The sequence below is a fragment of the Ochotona princeps genome, chromosome 7 (assembly GCF_030435755.1).
Source record: "Ochotona princeps isolate mOchPri1 chromosome 7, mOchPri1.hap1, whole genome shotgun sequence".
In the NCBI taxonomy this organism is placed as follows: Eukaryota; Metazoa; Chordata; class Mammalia; order Lagomorpha; family Ochotonidae; genus Ochotona; species Ochotona princeps.
The window spans coordinates 4,167,452-4,174,921 of record NC_080838.1 but is presented as its reverse complement, the minus strand read 5'-3'; positions in this window follow the sequence as shown (position 1 = coordinate 4,174,921).

Sequence of the window (7,470 nt, the reverse complement as noted above, 5' to 3'; positions counted from 1 at the left end):
CTTATAGTCCAGTCTAGTTCCTCAGCTTCCTGGGGAGACCCTGACCGGTCCGAGGGCAGAACCACCAGATCATCAACCCGATCAATTAAAGGCTCCAACACACCCTCAGCAACAATTAACTTCGTTGTGTAACTAATAGTTTATGCTTGCAAAGAGGGAGTCTCAACTGTACTTGATCAGTGGATATGCAACAAGGTGGAACATTCCACATGGGGGCAGGGCGGGGGGAGGGGTGGGGTGATTCCCAGTTCCAACGAAACTGTATCACATAATACAATGTAATCAATGAATAATAAAAAAAAAAAGAAAAGAAAAAAATAAAAAAAAAAGAACTAAAAAACAGCCCTTCCAAGAACTCCATTCTCTTAAATAAGAGAAACACTAGGATGTTGAAAAAAGAAATTTGAATATATAAGTGGTATAACATGAAACAATTGTGGCAAAGGACAGCTTTCCTGAACAGAGAGAAGTTGGTCTGTTAGCAGAATCTTTGGGGGCAATGTGGGCTCACCCCCTGGGGAACTGCAATTTCTGCTGGATATTTCTAGAACTGCGGATGGGGTCAGGTCTTGCTGGGGAGCTAAGGGGGCACCCCAGTTGGGTTAGGATTTCCAGTGGTGAGCACGAGAATAGAATTGAATGCAGCAGGAGAGACCATATATAGCTACAGATTGCACCAGCACAAGTGTGCACTGGGACGGTGGAGCGTCAGATTGGGCTTTACTCTACTCCCCACTGGTACTCGTGACAGCCAGTTTGGGTGTAGAATACGCCAGACTAGGTCTTAACTCCCACTAAACTCTGTGAAAGCTGTGTCTGGGCACAGACCAGGCAACACTGGACTACAACAAACAGCAAGAACAAGAATGGGTGTGGCTGGCTGAGCAAGGCCACTGTTCTAGTCAAGACAGGAAGTGGACAAAGTCAACCTGAACCAATGACCCACTGCTGTGCACAAGAACTGCCACTGGGAGGAGACTCGATGGAGGAGCTTGGGAAACTCCTTCATTGGGATGCAGACCCTGCAGGAGAGCGTAAGAAGCAAGGCAAGGAGCAGCCCAGACCATGCCAGGTTACAGTATCCACCAGCATACACGTGGGTCAGGTCTGGGGACAGACCAGTCTGGGCCAGCACACAACACCCACTGGCAGATCTGAGAAGCAGGGCAGGGGGCAGGAGGCAGGAGCAGCCAAATCGGGCCGCAACACCAGCCAGTTCACATTAGGGTCAGGACAGCAATCAGACTGGACTGGGATAGGCTGCAGCATCCACCAACAGGAGCTGGAATAGGGGGCAGACTAGACTAGGCCAGGTGGCACAATTAGACTGCGGAATTTCAGGTGAGGCAAGTCAACTCCTAAGTAGATGAAAACAACTCTATAGTTTCTTTTTTCTTTTTTTTTTTTTTTAAAGATTTATTCATTTTATTACAGCCAGATATACACAGAGGAGGAGAGACAGAGAGGAAGATCTTCCGTCCGATGATTCACTCCCCAAGTGAGCCGCAACGGGCCGATGCTGCGCCGATCCGAAGCCGGGAACCTGGAACCTCTTCCGGGTCTCCCACGCGGCTGCAGGGTCCCAAAGCTTTGGGCCGTCCTCTCCTGCTTTCCCAGGCCACAAGCAGGGAGCTGGATGGGAAGTGGAGCTGCCGGGATTAGAACCGGCACCCATATGGGATCCTGGGGCGTTCAAGGCGAGGACTTTAGCCGCTAGGCCACACCGCCGGGCCCAACTCTATAGTTTCTTAAATTTTATTGATCCCATGTGATTCAATTTCAGTTGCAGTCCCATTCTTTATGAGTAAAGTCTGAGTGTTAACACAATGGAAGTGTATGTAATCTGACTTCAAGGCAAGCTGCTGCAGAGCAGCACTGGAATAAAAAGTTGAGCATGCAGTTTCTACCTGCAGAAGAGAACAGAGCCATTGAAGTCTGAGAAAAATAGAAATCAAACTTCCCTTTTCTTATGGTTGCTTGAGGTGCTTATATCTGAATCTGCTACATTGAACTGGCACAGTGTAAGTAGGCAGTTAGCTCGAACTCTTGTCCTCTACAACTGCTGGCTTAGTACGTCTGCCATCTGAAGATGTATATGTCTGATTCCGGACCAGCACGCTATTCAGACCATCTCCTATCTCGTAAAAGGGTGTGAGGGTAAGGGAGAGGTGTTTGTCATGGACCACACTTGCAGGTCCTGCTCTCATGTTCTCTCTCTTACCACCACCATGTGCTAGAGGTACCAGTTTCCCTTTACTTTCTTTCACTGGTACTCCTGTGGCCCACTCAGGATGCATGTTTCTGTGTGTTGTAAGGCAGCCCACATTCGTGAATGTGACATTTGGTTTTGGCTTACTTCTCTGTGACTTAAATACTTTTCCTACTTGTGCACATTATTAATCTCCACTTAGAATGTTTTTCTGTGGAAACAAGAACCTGAATTGTAAATTAGCATGCTTGTTGCTCATATGAGAACCACATTGAATCTTGTTCTAGCATCTGGTGGGATGTGTGGAAAGATAACCATACAATACCAGAGCAATATACTAACTGCCCTTCAAACTAATTTTGCAAGTATAAGAAATGTCATATTTTTTCTTTCAGTCATTTATTTCCTTTTAATTACAATCGGTGCCCCCAAAATGAATCACTCACTATGAATCAAAGAATAGACACACAAACACAATATGCAAATCCACAACAGACATGTCTTCAGGCATGAAGCAAAAGAGAGTGCTCATTTACACGTATTGCAGCTGCAGGTCTGTTCAGCCTAATTATTCCTGTGCAGGTTCCTGAAAATGGGATAAATGACTGCGCTTGACACTACAGGAAGTGTTTTAGAGACTGGGATTTCTTTTTAAAAAAAAATGTATGTATTAATTACATTGTATTATGTGACAGTTTTATAGGTACTGGGATTCCTCCCACCCCTCCCCAAGCCCTCCCCCCATGGAGGATTCCTCCACTTTGTTGCATAACCACAGTTCAAGTTCAGTTGAGATTCCCCCATTGCAAGCATATACCAAGCATAGAGTCCAGCATCTTACTGTCCAGTTAAGTTCAACGGCTTCTTAGGGAGACCTTCTCTGGCCTGAAGGTAGAGCCAGCAGAGTATCATCCCGATCAATTAAAAGCTCCAACATACCATCAGCAACAATTTATAACGTTATGGAATTAATTGACATAGTATTGAGTAACCAATATGTTAAAAATAAATGTGAGTTCTTAACCACATCCTGTGACTACTTCATTGACATTTCAATTTTAGATTATATAACAGGTTCTATGCATCTTAAAATAGCTATAGATTATTGTTCAGCTGTCTTGTGTCTATTTTCATTATAATATTTAGCCTTTTATAGCATTGAAGGATAATTTTGCTGAAACTGGCTTTTTTTTGGGGGGGGGTAGTCTAGACTGGCTTATAACTCCAACAAGACATATGTCAACAGTTTAGGTGCAGAACAGTTTTAGGAGGGATGTGTAGGGAAATCCTCAATACCCTAGTGAGGAGTAACTAATATTTCACGTCTTCCTCACACCTTCTAGGGTGATGGAAGATTTCTCTGCTCTCTCACCCCCTTACAGAATAACATAGGGTATATTAAAAGTATATTAGGTTTTACAATTCTTTGATGTAGATCATAAGCAGTCTGACTCACATTTATTGTTGGTTCGTTGGTTACTTCACAATATCTGATTGCATGTGAGATAGGCTGAGGTTGAGATAATATTACATTTTACAGGTACTATTTTTTATATTGACATCATTTCCTCTTAAATTAAGGCAAACATGTGGTATCTAACCTTTTGGGATTGGCTCATTTCCCTTAGCATTATGGTTTCCAGTTGGGCCCATTTGGCCACAAAGAACTGCATTTCATTTTTTTTAATATCTGAGTAGTATTCCATGGAGTAGATGAACCATAGCTTTCTTATCCAGTCTTCTGCAAATGGGCATTTTGGTTGCTACCATGTTTCTGCAATTATTGATTGTGCTGCTGTGAATATAGGGGTTCCTGTTGGTTTCTTGTGAAACAGGTGTTTTGGATATATTCCTAGGAGCGCTATTGATGGATCGTACAGTATGTTGATTTTGAGTTGTTTGAATGTTCTCCGTACTGATTTCCATAGAGGCTGTACCAACCTGCAGTCCCACCAGCAGTGGAGTAGGGTTCCCTTTTCCCCGCAACCTCGCCAGCAAGTGCTGTTGGTGCTTTTTTTCATGTGGCCAATCTTACTGGCATTAGGTGGTACCTCATTGATGTTTTAATTTGGATTTCCCTTATTGCCAGGGAACTTGAGCATTTTTGTCATTTGTGTTTGTTCCTTTGTGAAGTGTCTGCCCATTTCCCGTGCCCATTTCTTGAGTGGCTTGTTTGTTTTGGTATTTTGGTTGTTTTGTAGTTCTTTGTATATTCTGGAGATTAGCCCTCTATCACCTACATAGTGCGCAAAGATCTTCTCCCATAGATACTGGGATTTCTAAACACAGAGTGTGACGGTGAGAACAGAAGATTTCAGGAGTGTGTAGGTAATTGTAAAGTATTTCTTGGAGAATTAAATTCACTTCTAGCCTTAAAATCACCAGGTTTTAACTAAGTGAAAACATGGACTGATAACAGGAAGTGTTTCAAATCTGATTCTTTTGATCCATAGTGTTTTGTTTAATAATTGTGAGCTTATTGTTTAGTTTTCAGTCTTCATTTACCAAGCTTTTGATTAACAGTGTTGGTTTCTTCTCATATTTTCCTGTTTTCTTTTGCTTATTTTTAGTCTCAAAACCTGTAATTTTACCCAAAGAAGCCTCTTCCTTTTAATTGTAAAAATTATTCAGCATATACAGAAATGAAAAGTAGTATTTTGCAATTAGTTGAGGTCAGTGCAATTCTACTCTTTGGACTCACTTTAAGTGATTGTCTCACTCTTGCCAAATGGAAGCAGGTGATGGGAATGCCTGCCATTTGATTTCTTTGCTTTGAAGAGGATAAGTGAAATTTCCTCATGCTTGGACATACAGGTCATGGTTTAAGTCAGTTAAGTTCTCAAGAGAACAGTGCTATCTGTGTTAACAAACTGTAGAGTAGATCAGCATTAATTTATTGCTGCTGAGGAACTACAGTTATACCTAGAATTCCTTCTGATGTACACAAAAATGAAATCTGAAAATCTTTATGTATCATCTGTCCTCTGGCTTTGTACATGTAATGAACCAAGTGAAAATGGAATCTCTATTGCATACCCCATGTTTTAGGTTTAGATGGACAAAATACATTCTCATTTTCTGTGTAGTTGTAAAGAATCCATTTCTTGTACCACATTCATAATTTTGGATGTTATCTCTATTTATCTTGTACTAAAAATTCCAGAAGATTTAGTGCTGGCCTTCTTGTGGAATCCTTCATATGTTCTAGACCAATCAAACTTGAGATCCTCAGTACTTCGTGTGTCAACAAAACAAGTTTGCAATTAGTAAATTAGATGAAAAGCTGTCTATTGCTTGCCATTGAGGGCTTCTGCTTGCCATTTGGTTTTGGTATAGAAGATGGGAGATTAATGGTGTTCCTTGACCTGAGTCGCTAATAGCAGATATAGACAACAGAGTGAGATCCCTGACTGGTTGTTGATTGCAGGGCACTACCATTTGCCTTCGTGGTAGCATTATTTTAAATAGGAGCAATTGACACATTCTGGGAAAAGTTACTAGGTTGTATTTCTTTTCAATTTACATATATATTTGTGTGTGTGTGTATGTATATACACACATATATATATGTAAAGGCTGATCAGACTTACAGAAAGAGGGAGAGACAGAGAAAATATCTTCCGTTCACTGGTTCACTCCCTAAATGGCCACACCGACTGGAGTTGAGCCAATCTGAAGCCTGGAGCCAGGAGCTTATGTGGGTGTAGGGTCCCAGGGCTTTGGACCTTCCTCTACTGCTTTCCCAGGCCTTAAGCAGGGAGATGGATGGGAAGTGGAGCAGCCGGGGCATGAATCAGTGCCCATATAGGATCCTGCTGCTTTCAAGGTGAGCACTGAAACACTGAGCCATTGTGCAGGGCCCTGGATTGTGTTTCAACATTGGATCGTGTTTCAGGCAGTGTCAGAAGCAGAGTCCCAGCTTGGGCCTCTCCAGCACTTCCCTAATTATGTCCTTTCCATTAGTCCCTTCTTCATAGTGTGAGATATCAGGTGTGAAGATCTATGGGCTCTGGGCACGCACAGTCTACATGGCTGGAAATGTGTGTGTGTGTGTGTAGATCAAATTGTTACAGAGATGAAGCCATATGCTTACACTTTGTAAGATTTTTTTATATGGTTGAAGATAAGTTAATCAAAAGAGTCATTACGGGTTAGGTATTTGGTGTAGAGGTTGAAATGCTATTTGTGAAACTGACACCTCATATCTGAGTGCCTGGTTCAAGTCTCAGCTCTGTTTCTAAACTAACTTCCTACTGATACGTACCTAGGGAGATAGCAGATGGTAGCTTAGCTGGTTGTGTCCCTGCCTTCCATGCGGGAGGCCCAGACTGAGGTACAGGCTTCTAGCTTTGGCTGGCCCACTGTGGACACTTGGGGAGTAAACCATACTTCTCACCCCCTCTCAGCCTTTCAAGCAAATAAAATATTTTAAAAAGAACCATTGATGTTCAACATCAACTGATACCAAGCTCTTGCTTTGTGTCCTCTTTCCTTTTGTAATTCCTGCTTTGCTAGAGTAGGAATGATATCTTCATTTTAAAACAAACATTGAAGCTGGCACAGCGGCTCAACAGGCCAATTCTCCTCCTGGAAGTGCTGGTATCCCATATTGGCAGGGTTCTAGTTCAGGTTGCTCCACTTTCTGTCCAGCTCCTTACTGACAGACTAGGGAAGATGGCTCAAATCCTTGGGATCCTGCATTCATGTGGGAGACAAGAAGAGGCTCCTGCTTCCTGGCTTCAGATTAGTTCATCTCAGGCCATTGTGACCATTTGGGGATTGAACCAGTGAATGGAAGACCTTCTCTCTCTGTCTCTTCTTTTCTCTGTAAATTTGCCTTTCAAATAGAAGCAAATAAATAAATAAATTTAAAAAAAAAAACAATGATTGTGAGCCCTATTTAGATTATCTAATTACTGGCAGTGATTTTTCCTCTTCTTCCGTAATTACTGCTTGTGGGAATTCACTGACAGTGGGATCTCTCCTTTGAGCCTGAGTAGTGTGACTTCCACAGGCCCACAGATGATCAGCGCTTACAATGCCTGAGGCAGCATCTCATTTTAGTTGAGCTTGGAGCTTGGGGAGAGCTATGCCGGCTTTCCCTTTATGTATTCTAATGGATAATATGGCTTTGGAATTGTCTTTTGAATATGTAGCAAAAAGCTGTGGTCACATCAGCTTTTGTTAACAATCCTGAGTCACCTGGTCTCCATATTTACCATTCTAGCACTATGACAAATTAGAATCAAAAGAAAGCAATA